The following is a 19,094-nucleotide window of genomic DNA, read 5'->3' on the forward strand; positions in this document are numbered from 1 at the left end:
AACACCCAAAATCCTAAACATACCAAACTAGCATATTTTTCAGAAGTTGCATGTGCAACTCACGGACCGTAGGGTGACCCACGGTCCGTCCTAGTGATCTGTTGTTCACCACCCGCAACCCCTCCCAGAAAAGGTCTAGAAATTATTCGAAGGCACGATCTACGGCAGGACCCATGAGCCGTAGGTCAAACCACAGACTGTGGTCCAGGTCCATAGATCGAGGCCCCAACTTTCAGTCCTAGAACCCCATAGAAAATTATTCTAAGTCCAGACCTATGTCAGGAACTACGGACCGTAGGTCAGACCATGGTTCGTGGTATAGGGCCGTAGATTGGACCCTAGATTTCTAGTCCCAGAACCCCATCGACGGTTGACCAGCACGGACTATTGGTCCATCCACGGTCAGTTCCGTCAGTGGCCCCGACAACTTTTAAGTCAGGGATCGTTTGGTCTTTTTCTCATGCATTGGACCCCTAAACTACGTCGTTTAACCCCTTAACTACGTGGTTTTGGTTAGTTTAAGCCTAGTAAACTAATTAGAACTTACCCTAATCAATCATTCACCAAAATTAAGCGAAACTTAGAGCAAAATAGAGGAAAAAATCAAGCAGCTCTAGTTCAAGAATGCAACGAGTTTTCATCCGTTCCTACCTTGAAATCGAAAGATTTCTCTGTGGAATTTGTCACCATGCATGTGGGATTTCACTAGTGGGTCCTTTCACCCATTTGGTCCCTAGAATTCAGTCAGATTCTTGATTCCCTTCATATTACCTAGACCTAGGGTTTCTAGAATTTCAGCAGGCCGTTATTATGAATTAGTTACTTTAATGTTCCTAATCAGATTATCATGATTTTAGTATTGTTTTGCATAGATTCTTTCATAAATTCAGAACCCTAGCTATGTAGTTCCTTTAGATCATGAATTACACATGCTAGGTCAGTTATCTCAGTTATACATGACTCAGATTTGAATGTTTCATTAATAGCACATGTTGCATTTTCAGTTAGCATGTCAGTATTTTGAGCTATCCCGTGTTACAGAAATTCATTCATGAATTGTTAATTACATAATCAATTGGGAGTAGCTTAATATCGAGTGGACTAGGGTCAGTCACCTTAAAGTCCCAAAACTACATGCCCCTGTAGGTTTATAAGTTCCTTCTGTGGGTATTACATTTTAGTGATCATGCCAGTCATGCTTCTATACCTTTGGCAGGGTATATTGGGTCCTCTCGATGAGACGTATACATCGGACTCCACATATAGCTCATGTGGTTTTATGTCGGTTATTAGTAGCTCCCTTACAGTCAGATTCTATTGCATTGATCATGTTATCATCTCTAGTCAGATTTCAGTCTCATCATGATATAAACTTGGTCATTGCATTCAGTCATTTCATGTTCAATATTCTCAGTTTAGTATCATGTTTATCTATTATCATTGCTCAGATATATGCTTGTTCAGTTATGTTTTTATTCAGCTTTATTCTATCATGCATGCTGAGTACCTTTCAAGTACTGACGCATACTCTGCGCTACATCTTCTCGTGATGTAGGTTCAGGTCCTCAGCTTCAAGATCACACATAAATCATTTCCCTATCTTCAGCTCAGCTGTATCAGTGATGAATCCTCTTTCTCCGAGGATGACATACTGTTTCTTTTTCTTTTAGTCTTTAGTTTCAGTCTTTGCTAGATTTAATTGGGGCATGTCCCATCTCTTCTGTCAGTTAGAGGCTTATTTCAGACATAGTTAGTTTCAACTTTAGTATTTGATTTTGCCTTTTTAGTTGTTGTTAAACTCTCAGTTTTCATATATTCAAATAGTAAATGGGTATTCCACATCATTTCAGTTTATCTTATGATTTAGCTTCCGCACAGTCTTTGCTTACTTCAGTTTATTTAGTATGCTTATGATATGCCAGCAGGGTTAGCTTGGGGTCACTCGTGATCCTAGGTCCCGTGTCCGCGTCCTTCGGGGTGTGACATGTTAAGTAGTATGGCATCTAGATATACCATCAATGTTTATGCACTATTACTTCCCGAGTCATCAATGATTAGATCAAACAATGATTTCAGATATAGTTTTCATGATTACAACCTAAATATAGGTTATTTTAAGAGTTTTAAGGGAACTTTAGTGGTTCCAAATTTATCTTTTACATTGAGAAAGAAAGTATTATTTTAAGAAAAGCGTAAAGAATTTTTCAAAGGCATTTCATACTGATAAAGTAAAGTTTAGTTAGCCCTTAAGGAGGATCTTTTTGAGTATTATCTCAACACATATGTTATATGAGTATATTGATATTGATTATTTTGAGAGTAGTATCGAGTAACTAATTGGGTAAGAGTTCATTTTAAAATAGATGCCTTATAAACTATGTAACCAGCGTAGGATATGATTATACTGAATTTCGGGCAACTCCTCACTACCTTAAGAAGGTTTATGGGATGGATCCATATGTATAGTTAGCATTCTATATCCCGGGAAAGTATAGGAGGATGACCCTAACAACTTGGGTGGAACCTTGTATAATCGTTAGATTCATAGTGATTGTTGTCAGTTAGAGAAAATTTCAACAGTGTAAAGTTTATTATTTTCGTATTGGTTTTAGTGCATATTTTATTGTAAAGTACAAAGGGTTTTCACTACTTGTTCATATCTTGTCTCACTTGAGTTATATTCCGTCATTAGTTCAACCATTATTTTATTGGGCCACATTACATACTCGTACCTTCAATGTACTGATGTCTTTCAACTTGCATAGTTTCATGATACAGTGCTTGTACTTAGGATTATGAACATACGTTCAGTTGAGATCACATCATCTACTCATCAGTTTTTGGTGGGACCTCCTTACTTTCTGGGACTCTATTTTTGTTGTTTTATAGTAGTAGGATTTTGAGGTGTTGTGGGTCGTGTCCCAACACCAATCTTTAGATAGTATAAGCTTCATGGAAAAGTAGAGTTAGATGGTTTCCAGTATTTTTCTCAAATATTTTATTAAACATTTACTATTTATATTAAGTATTTTCAGACAATGTTTTAATAGTTCTTTAAATGTTTTAAATGATCATGTATTAAAACTTCCCCAAATCTTATTGAGTCATACATACCATAGTTAGCTAGGCCAAGGGTCTGCTTGGGACCAACAATAGTTTTAAGTTTTTGTCATATCTAGGGTGTAGGCTAGGGGCGTGACAAACTTGGTATCAAAGCATATAGTACAAGTGTCCTAGGGTGCCTATGAAGTCATGTTAGTAGGATATTATTAATGGTTGTTAGGGCCCCACATCTATAAATGAGGGACTACATACATTTAAGAAAAAATTCCTTTCTTTCACACTCTAGATCGTGCAATAGAGTTTTCCCTTAAGAAACTTATTTAGACTCTTGTGTTTCTCAAATCCATTGATACCTCATACTCAAGGTGGTTGAAATATTAAAACCCAAATCATTATCAATGACTAAGTCTTAGATAAAGTCTTCAGAAAGTAAAGAGATTGCACAAGGCTTGAGAGAAGCTTGTTAGAGTGCATTAAGTGTACTGATCCATAAGAATGTACCCTTATTCATATGAATCATGCGTTTGAACCAAAGTGAGATATACTCTCATATTCTCCTCTTTAAAACCTTGTCTTAGGTGAGACCCTTAAGAGGGAAGTATAATTTAGAACTTAGATAGTATTTTCATCTGAAAGATAGTATGCATTATGATATTATGAGCTAGTAATAATAAAAGTGCCCAAAGTTTGACGTATGCATAAGGAAGTGTAGTAACTTAAGAGGTGAGGATAGTTATTAAGTAAAGTATGTAGTTGCACTCCTGCACCCAGTAAGTTATTAATGAGGACTTTTTCCCTTATGTGTAGGCTAAGGAGTAAACTTGTGTGGATTTCATGATAGAAGGTAGAGTATAGTTACTAGATAGGATGAATTAGAGTATACTTTAACCAGAAGGGAGTTTATGTCGATGTGTCATTGTGTTAGTGAACACAAAGTATAGGTGTTGATTTGTCACGACCCAAGGGTACCCCTTAGACGTAACATGGCGTAGTTGATCCCGAAGGGGTCGCCTACAAGCCCTTAGCACATGCTTAACATAAGATAATTGAAAATACGGGAAAATTTAAAACTTTATTTCGATCCACACAATCGAAAACATTTTCATAAACAAGCGAATGTCTTTACTAAACCTTTGTCTTAAACCATCTATTTAAAACTCATGAATAAAAGTCTTGGGACGCAGCCCATACAAAGTCTAAAATATAAAGAAAATACATAAGGGAAATATAGTTTCGTCCTCGAAGCTACGAGGACTCACCAAATCTTCAAGTCTTCTTGCCTCTTAGAAACCTAGCCTCCAAGCAACTCAATCTCCTCAACCCTATATTTGATTAGAATGTAGGCAATATGCGTTAGTACAAAATGTACCAAGTATGAAAGCTAGCACAACATTATCAGAGCATCTCAAATGGTTAGTTAACATACGACATAAGCATAAGAGATAATAATAGAACCATCATAGTCATAGCCAAAATCTCCAATATAAACATCATATGAACACAAGTCAACATGAGACATAGTTAATGAGCATAAGAGATAAATCATAACAATCTAAGTACAATTGACTCTTCGTCATCAATACCATAATAGAACCATTCTCAAGTAACCTCAAAAGCATACAAGTACAAAGCATGAATAGCATCCCATAATACCACCCAAGCCAAGTATCCCTTTTTGGTCATCCTAATCATGGTCTATAGGCATAGTTAAGTCTTAAGCATTCTTTACCATAAGGGCACCACACTCTAAGTAACATCAAAGCACACTTGTGCAATGTATGAAAGGCATCCCATAATACCCTCCAGACTAAGCATAACCTTAAAGTCATCCTAGTCATATTCACCCTCCTTTGGTATCACTATTGGCTTACTTTATGAAGACGAAGGAATTATCACCTCTAGCCAACCCTATCTTGGAAGGCATCTATAGCTACAATCCATCAAGCATCACTCATGTAATACAACACTCATAAGGTAACCCTTAGTCATACTTGTGCAAGACATGAGTAACATCCCATACTACTACTCATACTAAGTACTTCTTTAGGTCATCATACTCATGTTCCTTAACTTAGAGACTAGCCCTCTTTTTAAAGCATGGAACACTAGGAGACACTTTACTAGGTCTATCTTAGTCCCTTCTTGTTTGAACCCTAAGAGATACTATACTAGGTACAACTTAGTTCATCATTTTGTAACTTCTAGGAAATGCTACTTAAAGCATAATCTAAGTTCATTAAACTTGAACTCTTGGAGATGCTACTTAAAGCATGATCTTAGTTCATTATAAGGTTGGACCTTATGAGAAACTTCTTTTAGCATGTCTAGGTTCTTTATTATTATTATTATGGACTCTATGAGGCCTTACTCAAGGACATCTAAGTTCATTTATACTTTGAACATTATGAGGTCCTTTACTAACTTGTACTAGTCCCTCATTACTTAGAACCCTAAGATATACTATATCAAGTACATCTTAGTTCATTAAGCTTGAACTCTAGGAGACACTACTTAAAGCATACTCTTAGTTCATTTAGTTTGGTCTCTAAGAGATGCCCCTTCAAGCATAATCTTAGACCATTATTTGCATTGGACCCCAGGAGATGCTACTTTAGGCATAATCTTGGCCCATGAGGTTTGAACTCTAGGAGATGCTACATTTAGCACAATCCTAGTTCATTACCAATCTTGTTTAATTGGGATATAGCCTTAACCGACATGAGAACATATGATCTATCATGGTGTTACCCACACCATCAATAGTTGGTCCACTTGCCAAGGTGGAACCGGTTTGTTAGCTTAGTCGGATTCACTAGCTAACTTCATACGGGGCATGTAGTTATGGGATACGGAGATTGCTACTAGAAACCCAAACTCCACTAGGTGAGACTTCCATCTCATGAGACACACTTGGGGAAATCAATACTCTTCTAGGTGAGAGATCCCATGTGGGAAGCCCAAACTATGCTAGGTGGGAACCTCCATGAAAGCCCAAACTCATCTAGGTGGGAACCTCCATCTCATTTCAATATCCTCTTGGTGCTAGGCATAAATCCCACAAGATAATCATTAAGTTTCTACTTGGACTCAAGTAAATGGAAAGGTGTTCTTGACCACCAACCCATGCTAATATCTCTTTTAGACCATGTGTGAGCAACTATCACGATCCATGACCTAGGTATAAAGGCTCTCTAGCCTTAGGTTCAATTAGTTAGGAGAAGTCCTTCAACCCTAGAACCATTACTATGTGAGAAGTCTTTCATGTTAAGTTCATATCCATACCTAGCATCATGTCTAGAATTCTTCATTAGAAAAGTATATCATTATGACCTAAGTGATTCTATCACTTCCTACCATCTATGATTCATAAGGTGATCTAGGTAGGTAAAGGTCTCTCAACACAATTTCATTCATTAACCTTGGATTCATATGTGGATTTTTCTCTAAGGATCTAAAGTTGATCACATTAGCTTCTTGCTTATGCCCTAATGATCATCATTCATGACTATGACTCCTCATTCTCAAAGACTCTACAACATGGAAGCATATTATGAACCTAAATTACAAGACATTCAATTACATGATTTGATACTAGGTGATCTTAGTCCTAATTTGCCTTAGAGGTTCAATTTCATCATTACAAGTCTAGATCAATAATATACAATAGATTCTAGTTCAATTCATGATTATATGATCCTAACTTTGATCAATTACAACATATAACATTGAATTAGGAAGATCACTCAAGAACCTTCAACCTTGCCTCTAATGGCATCAACCCACAAATATCACATTCATCAACTTAGGTTAGGGTTTACCATAGAAACACATAAAATCATCATAATATCATTAAACAAAGACAATTCAATCATATTTGGATGCAATCCACTAGATTGAAAAGGTTTACTATAGAAACACATGAAATCATAATAATATCATCAAACAAAGACAATTCAATCATATTTGGATGCAATCCACTAGATTGAAATCACATCCATTCCCTACCCACAATGCAATCACAACTCTAGCTAGAATTGGGTTTTTGCTTTCACAATTGGGGGGAATCTATGGGGGATCCATGGGTGGAAAAACCCATGGATGAATAAGCTTCACACACCTTTAATCAAAGGCCTAGCACAAGCTCTCAACAATGGACCTTGTTCTTGACCCATGCTTCAAGCTCTATCTTCTTCTTCAAAGGGGGGTTTTCTAGAGAGAGAAATATTCTATGGAGAGGATAAAGTTGGGTTTTCTTTTGATTCTAGGGAGAATGATTTAAATGAGGTAAACTTAGGTCTAATAAGCTTATATAGTTTCTAGGAAAGGAATAGAATAATGTAGGGTCAACTTTGGTAGAACTATGGACCTAAAACGCTTTAATTTAAAATTCTACCCCTTGCCCGCTTGAGCTCGCCCTTTGGACCCTTGGGCTCACCCTTTGCACTAGGTAACTCGCCAAATGCACCTTTGGCTCTCCCAATATTCCATTGAGCTTGGAATTTAGGGAGTCCACTAGATCTAGGGAGCTAAAGGGCGATCCACCAACCTGGTTGGCGAGTTGCGACTTAGCTCGCCCTTTGTTCCAGAATCTAGTCCAAATGGGACAGCCCACTAGGCGATCATAAGGCATAAGAGCGACTCGCCCAACCCTTTGGGCGATCATGAAGTCCCATCACCAAAAGGCTCCTCAAAGAACAAGGTTTCTTTCACTCCTTCTTGCTAGCATAGGTCCTTACTTGCACCCTAGACTTCTTCCTTGCTAAATTAAGGTCTAAAACAGCCTAGACATTCACTCAAGGGTACACTAACTCACATGATGAGGCTCTAGTTCAGCCTATCATTTTGCGAGTTGTTACATTATCCCCCACTTAGGAACATTCGTCCTCGAATGACACTTCAAAACACATTAAGGGTTAACGACTCGAGACTAGTAGCCCATCATGCATGCCATATGTCCAAAAGCACACAACGAAGGAGGAAAACTTCAACTCCAAGCTAAACATACTCAATGCAACATAACAGAGTAGGAACTACATCTAATATGCACAGAACCTAAGCAAGGAAACTTCAATTCAAAGCCAAACTCATTAATTGCAACACAAGGGAGTAGGAACTACTTCTACCAACCCAAAGAGCATCAAATTCTATATCTGCTCTTTCTAAAGGATGAACTACTATTTCCTAGTTAAGACATGCTTATCACATACTCATGGAGCCTAAATGCACATTACTTCTCAAAAATCATTCATTCATTAAGGAAATCTTTCAACTCCAAAACTAGGGCATGCTCATACTCAACTCATGAAGTCTATTTGCAAGTTTAAAATTGTACTACAACATAAGAGAAAGAACAATGCATATAATCCATCTCTAACAAGACCTACGCATTTTCATGAATCTCATGTAAGGAAATCATGGCAACACATAAAGCACACAATAACCCTACTAGATAGGCACACTATCCCCCACTTGGGAGTAAGCCTACACAACTTTTCTAAACATCATACATACTAAAAATAATTTCAAAATCCAACATAACAAGTCATAAAAGACAAAAAATCTGGAAATTTTATAAAAGCATGAAACACATACCGAAAGGGACATGAGGAGATCACTCTTGATCTTCTATAGATTGGAGAGCATAAAACCAATGATCACTTGGGAGCATTAGACTTGGCCTCCCTCCCTTTAGCCCTAAGGATTGGACAATCTCTCTTCTTGTGACCCTCACTACCACAACCATAGCACCCCTCCTTTCCGGCTAGACACTCACCATAATGCTTTCTTCCACACTTGGAGCAAGTAGGCTTAAGCAACACAGATTCACTATTACTCCCTCTTAGAGGTTTAAGTTTAGACACCCTTTCTTGGTTGGAAAGTTTTTGTTGGGTCCTAGGTTGATCATATCCCTCGGAGCTAGAATTAGAGAAATCCCCATCATCGGTTCTAGGTCTCTTAACTTTCCTATCTTTCTTTCTAAGCTTTGACTCCTCAACTTGTTGAGCATAAACCATCAACCTTGAGATATCCATGTTGTCATGGAGCATTGCCGCACGGCACTCTTCTTCAATAGCATCGGACACACTGGTAACAAAGTGACTCATCTCATCCCTTGGATTAGAAACCAAAGAGAGGGCATATTTGGACAACTTAGTGAATTTCAAAGAGTATTCTTGGACACTCATACCTCCTTGGCAAAGGTTGATGAACTCCTCAAATTTGGCTTCCCTCTTCTCATGGGGGAAGAACCTATCAAGAAAAGCCTTATTGAATACTTCCCAATTTATGGGACCCACTCTTATGGGTATATTGTCCTTCCATTGGGTGTACCACACTTGGGCTACATCTTTCAATTGATACTCGACCAACTCGGCTTTCTCAATAGAGGTGACCTCCATAACCTCCACTATCTTATAGACATCCTCCAAAAACTCTTGTGGGTCTTCATTCATTTTGGAACCCAAGAAGATAGGAGGCTTCATCCTAGTAAAATTTCTCAACCGTGAGGCCATGGTACTCACATTGGGCTCTACCCGGGGCCTAACTTCTCAGTTAGCTTGAGTCGTTAGGGCTTGAGCTTGAGTGGTGACGACTTGAGTTTGAACCGTCATGAGTTAGGTCAAAGTTTGAAAAGTCACCCTTATCTCCTCATTAGTCATGACCCCTTCATCATTAGGAACTTGAGGAGGAACTTGGAGAGGAACCTCTTGCTCCTCATCACCTTCCTCAATTCTCTTAACATTAGCCCTAGTATTAGCCATAACCTGAAAAACCATACGGTAAAGGTTAGGAGAAAGACCTAATAGATCTAAACTCTATAGCACGACTTAGAGAATGAAGAAATGAAGTTTTCCTAACGTCATATAGCCTCTCACTCATAGATGTGTCGCGACTCACACCGATGAACAGGACTCCACTAGACGTGGTTTGAGACATCCTAAAATTTATCCCAAAACCTTATGCTCTAATACCAAGAGCTTAGTAACCCAACCAAGGGTTGGGGTCGAGTCCTAAAGGAGTGGGCATGAGAATTAATGGTTAAGGGCGAAAGTGCCCAAGCTAATCGTAGCTAAAGACTTTGGCGAATGCAAACATAACAAATTAAAAAGGGTAACGCAAGCGTCAAGTATCAAATGGGGGTTTGTAAGCAAAAAACAACCAAAACAATGAAAGCAAGGAAAAATACAAGTATGGAGACAGGATTTTTGTGATAGGAATACGGGTTAGACTAAATCATTGGGTACATGCTTTTGATAGGAAATTCATTGAGCATTTGTGACTAGGCTAGACTTTAAGGGGGATAAGCTCGATCTCGAGCAACTTACCCCATTTCAAATGCGTTTCTTTCAAACACCCACTTGCCGCATGAAGAACAACCTACGCCTTAACCCACTCACTCTATCGAGTTGAGTGTGTGGACATAGGACTAGGGGTCACTCTCTCAAGCTGAACCTCATGTCGACCCACTCACACTGGCCATCAATTTAGTGGTCTTAGTGTTACGACCTCTCTCTCTCGAGCAAGCAGAAAACATGTAAATAAACTTGTATTTGCAACTACAAATTCATTAAATTCATCCACAACCACTAAACGAAATCACATTTACACTACGAATAGACTATCAACAAGCAAGACCCAACAACTAATCTAACCCATATTCACAAAATCGCACCCCAAGAATTGGGGTTTTACCTACGCATGTAAAAAAGATAAAGACGTATACCAATATCAATTTCCATCAATGGGTATGAAAGATTAAGTCTTAAAACACGCCAAGAGTGGAGAATCCAAGAGACCCAAGTCCAATTCCTTGAATTTCAAATCCTTTGAAAGCTCCAAGTTCTTCAAAATCCTCTCCAAAACTTAGAGAGAATATCTCCAAAAACTCTGTCTAAAACTTAATAATCTAAAAACTATATAAAATTAGGTAAAATTCGCTTCTAAGAATAAAAATTGAACTAGTATTTATAGTTTTCAGAACATGTGCCCCGAAAGATCTTTCGACGACGTTAGTGGGAATCGCCGATGCATTCGGTGATCCGCCCTTTGGTCTATTTCGTCGTCTTTCATCAGTTGCCTTCAGCATCTGTGTGTCCTGGATAATTGGGCGATGTAGCACTGCTTCTCAGAGTTGCTCGGCGATACTCTTACTTTTTATTTTCACCGCTAATTTGCTCATTTCCTTCAGGGCTCAACACACTGGAACAAAATGCGAATATGCGATCTATTGGCGATTCGCATATCTTCATTTCTTCGTTCTTTTACTCCTTTTTGCTCGATAGTGTCCTTGCTTTCCCTCAATTTTCAAATACCTGAAACTTAAATGCTTTCATCATATATCGAGATAAAACATGCATTTGAGGACACTAATTTTATCAAAATATATCTCTAAATGAGTCCAAATCATGGACTCATCAACACCCCCAAATTGAACTTTTGCTTGTCCTCAAGCAAACTCAGGTTCAGTCGTTCAAAAAGGGTGTCTTGAACAGTACTACACAAGACTCGATCATGAATGCACATAACAAGACTCAATTTACTTATGCAAAGATCCATTGTGCACTCAAAGATTCAAGTAGTGACTCACCAATATATCAAAGAATCTCATGGTCACAATACTTGCCTCAAATGCAAGTTCAAGCTCAACTAAAGTGTTCGAATGCCCTCACAGAAAGAATGATTCCATAATCGCTCATAATGACTTAATCATCTAAAGTTCAGGAATCAGATGCAACACTCACACTCACAAAAATGAAAACAATGCATGCTTTCACCCATAGGTTTGCCCGTATTTTCTAATTGACATTTGTTTCAGCTTTCTCAAGATCAAAAAGGTCTTTTCAAGGCTTGTAATGGGGTTGAGTGCAGAGTATGGTCATTTAGGCTTAATGGCTTTCATCCTCATGAATTGTGCTGTTCACAACACTTCATTCCCTTTTCCTTCATCATTTTCTTTAGTGCTCATAAGTCATCCTATTATTCACTTTCCCATAGTGTGTTGGAAACCCTCTTTCTTTTGCACTTTATTCTGCAACTTCTTTTTGCATTCTTTTTTTTATATGGAGGGGTTCCAATTTTCTCAACACCATGAATTAAAGGAGACTTCCCTAGACTTCTTGATTTTCCTTTTTCTTCTCACCACACCCCCAACTTAGGCTTTTGGCCTAAGTTGGCTATTTATTAAACCACAAATCAAGAGGATTAACGGTAATGGATTAAGAAAGGTCTAATTTTTATCAAGTCTCTTCCAAAAAGGGTTAAGGTTCAAGAGGTGTTCAAGAGAGGTTCACACACTCACAAGGTAGGCCACAAAAGCGGTATATGTCAAATAGGCTCACACTCTTCAAAGTTGCCTAAGATCATGTCAAGAGAAAGTTTTACTTAGTCGATCGGACCAACGGGGAAAATTGTAGGATCTATCATGCATGTTTCAAAGTAAGCTCATCACACTAGGCATCGACACTATAGTCAAACAAGACTCTAACACTTTCGCTAGTGTGCAACGGTCATTACAAGAGACTCGATTCCATACTAGGCTAGTCAAAACGAGATGCAAAGAGTTCACATACTGTCTATGCAACTTCATTTGGCCTCATTATAGCCGCGCATTCATGTTCGTTCGATTTAGAGCACTATTCAAGTCATTGATATTGATCGGGACCGAGACTAAAATTTTACAAAAGAACAACCACATTCATTACACAAAAGGTGGCAAAAATTTTCGGACGGGTTGAAATTATTTTGCAATAAAATAAATAAAAGGAGCCATAAGCTCAATCATCCACAGAAACAGATAAAACACAATTTTAAAGCAGAACAACCCAAATATATACACAAAACACAACTATCAACACAAAAGGTGTGGGCCTCACCCCACCACAATTAAAAAATATTTTTCCTCAAATGCAAATAAAGGTATCCAAAAGTAAAAATATAATAAGACAGAGAAGGGGGTAAAGAAAGGTCCTGTCTATGCAGTCTCTCTCTCTGTCGGGGTCTTAATGGCTGGTGTAGTAGTCTTGTCACGCCCCAAACTCGAGGGGTGCAACTGGCTCCTAATGCCAAAACTCAGGCTCGAGCTGACCCTATTGAACCATTTGCAACTAGCGCATGGCAGCCACAAACAGTCAATAAACAAACAAGTATATCTCGGCTTAAAATTTAGCCCTCGACCGGCAAGGCCCCTGTAAACAGATCCATAAAAGCAAACAATTTAGTTATAAGCAACCTATACAAATAGCCTCTAGTCGGCCTAACATAGCCCATCTAGGCATATATCACATTCTTGCAGCTAACCAAAATAGCCCAAAGGCAACAATAACTATCCAACAGCTAAAAGCAAACAATTTATTTATAAGCAACCTATACAAATAGCCTCTAAGTCGTGTCCAACATAAGAACGCTACTACGGAATAAGAATCCCGATAAGAGAGGATTATACCCACTCGAGCAGCCAACAATAAAAAATAATGGCTACAAGTATAACAAAGATAACAACTTAATTACATTGCTCCTAAGCATTAAGGAAACATGTCGTAAGAAGAGAATAGACTTAACATACCTTTTTCGCTAAATTCACGTCGCCTAACGACTTTTACTCATAACTCCCTCGATACTACAACAAGGTAGGACCATAATCAACACACAAAAATAAAAGATACCATGACAATATGATAAAAAAATATGTATTTCCGTCGCAAATTGCTATTTGCTGCTTATAAGCTAAAGTCGATGAAGGAAGGGTCTTACCTCGATCTTAGGTTTCTAATATGCCTCAAATCCTTCAAATATATTCAAACCCTTGTTGTCCTAACACTAAAGTGTGATATGCTACGAAATCGATAAAATAAATTATACCACGATGATGAGCCCAACGCGTAGAACAACTTTCATCAAGGACTTAAGTCGACAAAATCTATACTTCACTTGATCCTAGAAATGGGTTTCTCTAATTTCTCTGGTTCTTGGCTTAAAAATGAAGAAAAAGTTTGAAGAAGAAGATATATGCAACATTCTACCGACCTAGGCCCCCACTTCACGTGTCTGCTTGTACAGTCCCACAAAAATGCTAATATCTCTCTATTTTTAAGTCGTATAAACAAACGGTTTAATGCGTTGGAAACTAGACTCGTAGACCTTCGATTCGATAGGTCGTGGGCTCTATAACTCTTTATAGATTGGGAGAAAACCTCCAAGACATTTGACCCAAATTTTAGAGAAATCTTTAAGAAGGAACTTACGATAACTTCCGCCAACTTTTATTTTGCCACTTACCTAACTTCAAGACTTGAGATGCAACACTTGAACACTTAAAATAGGACATACCACATCATTCTTAATTTATTACCCATCCTCCTTGTCTTTCCATGCAGATACGAGTAATTTTAGACGTTTTGAGAAGTCGGGGTGTTACATCCTTCCCCCCTTAGAAACATTCGTCCTCGAATGAATAATCTGAGTCACGCGGTTCAGTCCTTAGGAGTTGCCAAAATTTAGGTAGTGTATCCTTTGTAAATGTCACTATCCAGGAACCTGAAATGCAAAATTTCTAACCTAGGCATCTCACATGATGACATAAATAGCTAAGTGCTATAGCTCCACCATAACAGTGCGAGTAGATATACACCGATAACCACAATAATAATAAGCAATAGTCTATATATCTATATATATATATATATAGATAGATATATAATCATATATGTATCTTACCTTACTTCCCTAATATAAATTGATATGTCATCACCCTGGGGATGAAACAAGTGAGAATATTTGGACCTCATGCCATCCTCAGCTTCCCAGGTCACCTCTTTTCTATTTTTGTTCCTCCACAATACTTTAACCGAAGCCATCTCTTTGGTCCTTAGTTTACGGACCTGTCGATCTAATATAGCAACTGGAGTTTCCTCGTAGGACAACTCCTCTGTGATCTGAACATCATCAACTGGGACAATCCGAGAAGGGTCTCCTACGCACTTTCGTAGCATAGATACATGGAAAACTGGATGAACAAATTCTAGCCCTGAAGGTAATTCTAATTCATAAGCCACTCATCCTACCCTCCGAAGGATCCGGTATGGCCTAATGAATCTTGGATTAAGCTTTCCTTTTTTGCCAAATATCATAACACCCTTCATAGGTGAGACTTTTAAGAATACCCAGTCATCGACACAAAACTATAAGTCCCTTCATCGCACATCTGAGTATGACTTATGTCGGCTTTGAGCTGTTAGCAACCTCTCCCGAATGAGCTTAACTTTGTTCACTGTCTGCTGGACTAAGTCAGGTCCAATCAACCCTGACTCACCTACCTCGAACCATCCAATGGGGGATCTAAATTTTCTCCCATACAAAGCCTCATAAGGTGCCATACCAATGCTGGAATGATAACTATTATTGTATGCAAACTCAATAAGAGGCAAGTGGTCATCGCAACTTCCCTTAAGTCTAGCACGTACTCCCGTAACATATATTCGAGTGTCAAAATTGTGCGGTCAGCCTGGACATCTGTCTGATGGTGAAAGGCAGTATTAAGATTAACCTGTGTCCCTAATCCTTTTTGGAAGGACTTCCAGAAATTGACTGTAAATTATGCTCCTCTATCAGAGATAATAGATATCGGGACACCGTGTAACGTAACAATCTCTCTAATATAGAGCCCTGCATAGTCTTCAGTCGAAAAAGTAGCCCTAACTAGTAAGAAGTGGGCTGATTTTGTTAGTCTATCAACAATTACCCAAATAGAGTCAAACTTGCGATGAGATCGAGGTAACCCTGTAATAAAATCCATATTAATTGCTTCCCACTTCCACAAAGAAGTGACTATCTCCTGAACTAGCCCAGCGGGCTTTTGGTGCTCAACTTTCACCTATTGACGGTTAGGACACTGCGCCACAAAATCATCAATGTCCTTCTTTATCCCGTGCCACCAATAAATCTCCTGAATATCATGGTACATCTTCGTCGAACCAGGGTGAATAGAATAACGGGAATGATGTGCCTCTTTCATAATTCGATGTCGAAGCCCTGCAACATTTGGAACACACAATCGACCGCTATATCTAAGGACTCCACTCCTGCTATATCAAATGCTAAAGACTGTTGATCCGGATCCTTGGCTCCAAGCTGCTCTAAGCTAGGATCCTCTTGTTGCCGTGATTTTACTTCTACAACTAGAGATGATACGACTGTATCTTGAATTGTGACCCCACTATCATCTGCCTCTAATAATCTGACTCCTAAGCTAGATAACTGATGAAGCTCTCACGCCAGCTCCCACTTCTCAACACCTAAATGGGATAAACTACCCATAGATTTTCGACTAAGGGCATCGGCTACCACGTTTGCCTTTCCTGGATGATATAAAATATCCACGTCGTAGTATTTCAATAACTCAAGCCATCGACGTTGTCGTAGATTTAACNCGCCAGCTCCCGCTTCTCAACACCTAAATGGGATAAACTACCCATAGATTTTTGACTAAGGGCATCGGCTACCACGTTCGCCTTTCCTGGATGATATAAAATATCCACGTCGTAGTCTTTCAATAACTCAAGCCATCGACGTTGTCGTAGATTTAACTCCTTCTGTCTAAATATATATTGAATGCTCTTATGATCTGTGAATATGTCAACATGAATGCCATACAAATAGTGTCTCCAGATCTTTAACGCATGCACAACTGTAGCCAACTCTAAATCGTGGGTCGGATAGTTCTTCTCATGCTTTCTCAATTGCCTTGAGCATATGTGATAACCTTACCATGTTGCATTAGAACACATCCTAACCCAACACAAGAAGCATCATAATACACCGCATAGACTTCTGAACCGTCTGGTAATGCAAGAACAGGTGTTGATGTCAACCTGTCCTTCAGCTCCTGGAAACTATGCTCGCAAGCCTCAGTCTACTGGAACTTAGCTGCTTTTTGAGTCAACTTCGTTAATGGTGCTGAAAGTGAAGAAAACCCCTATATAAACCTTCTGTAGTACCGAGCTAACCCTAAGAAACTACGAACCTCAGTCGGAGTCATAGGTCTGGGCTAAGTCTTTACGACCTCAATCTTCTGTGTATCAATTGTAATGTCTGCATCTGATACAATATGGCCTAGGAAAGCCACATAACTCAACTAGAACTCACACTTATAGAACTTTACATAAAGTTCTCGGTCTCGAAGAACCTGAAGGACTGCTTGCAGATGATTTGCTTGCTCATCTTTTGAACGTGAATACACCAAAGTATCATCAATAAATACAATCACAAACAAGTCTAGATATAGCCTGAATATACTATTCATCAGGTCCATGAATGCTGTTGGGACATTAGTTAATCCAAAAGACATTACTAAGAACTCAAAGTGTCCATACCTAGTTCTAAAAGCTGTGTTTGGAACATCTTTCTCCCGAACTCATATTTGGTGGTACCCTGATCTTAAATTAATCTTTGAGAAACACTTAGCACCTTGTAACTGATCAAACAAGTCATCTATCCTCGGAAGGGGATACTTATTCTTCATAATTGCCTTATTCAGCTGTTGGTAATCGATACACATTCTTAGTGAACCATCTTTACGAACAACACTGGTGCACCCTATGGTGAAACACTAGGCCTAATAAAGCTTTTATCCCGCAAGTCTTTGAGCTGATCCTTCAAACCTTTTGGCTCAGCAGGAGCCATTCTATAAGGAGGGATAGATATGGGTTGTGTACCTGGTAGCATATCGATAGCAAAATCAATTTCTCATTCTGGAGGGATACCAGGAAGTTCGTCTGGAAATACATCTAAAAACTCATTAACTACCGAAATAGACTGAAGAGTCAGTGGCTCTGCATCTATATTATAAATGTGAACAAGTTGATAAAATACAACCCTTAGTAATTATCCTTCTCACCCCAATATAGGAAATAAACCTACCTTTCGGCGTTGTTGTATCGCCTTTCCATTCCAGAACTGCTTCTCCTGGAAAGTGGAATCTAACAATCTTCGTCTGGCATTCAACATTAGCATAACAAGACGCTAACCATTCCATACCCATAATGACGTCAAAATCAACCATCTCTAATTATACCAGGTCTACAGAGGTCTAACGGTCGATAATTTCTAATATGGAACCTCGATAGACTCTCCTGGCAATAATAGACTCACCAACTAGTGTAGATACAATAAATGGTCGATCTAATGACTCTGCTACTATACATAACTTTCTCGCTATAAATGGAGTAACATAAGATAGAGTAGATCCAGGATCTATCAAAGCATAAACACAATGGGAGCAAACAATCAATGTACCTGTCACAACATCTAGTGATGACTCTGAGTCCTGTCGGCCCGCTAGTGAATATGTACTGTTCTGGCCACTACCAGAACTAGATGCTCCCTCTCTGACTCTGCCTCTACCTCTACCTGCTGAAGTCTGGGGTCCACGTCCTGTAGATTGTGCTAATGAGGAGGAACCTACTACTGACCTGGTCGACTGACCTTTACCACCATGACCTATGGTCGGGCAGTTTCTCTACTCATGCCCCTCTTGTCCACAAGAATAACAACCTGTGGAACCCTGTCTGCACCTCCCAAAATGTATCCTATCGCAAGTAGCATAACGTGGTGGTGCTGTCCTAGCCTGGCCTGAACCCTTCTGCAGATGAGAGCCTGATGCTTGTGAACCCTCACTTGGGTCGGACTGGCTCTGATGATCAAATCTACTACCCTAAACTATTGCAGTGGAGGTCAAGGTGGACTACTAGAATATCGAGGTCTGGGACCACCCTGTAAATCTCCCAGTGAACCAGCGGACCTAGCCCTCTTCTGCCTCTCTCTCGAGTCCCTCTCACTCGTATACTGTAGATGTCGACGATCCTCTATGCCCTGTGCAAAGGCCAGAATCCGTGAGATATCCATATTATCATTTAGTGCAGTGGTAGAACAAGCATCGATATAGTCTGAGTCGAGCCCCTCCCACAAATCTACGCACCCTATCATGCATCGTATCAACAAATGCTAGTGGATATCTAGCCAATGAATCAAAACTCAGC

The sequence above is a fragment of the Solanum stenotomum genome, chromosome 3 (genome assembly GCF_019186545.1).
Source record: "Solanum stenotomum isolate F172 chromosome 3, ASM1918654v1, whole genome shotgun sequence".
NCBI lineage: Eukaryota > Viridiplantae > Streptophyta > Magnoliopsida > Solanales > Solanaceae > Solanum > Solanum stenotomum.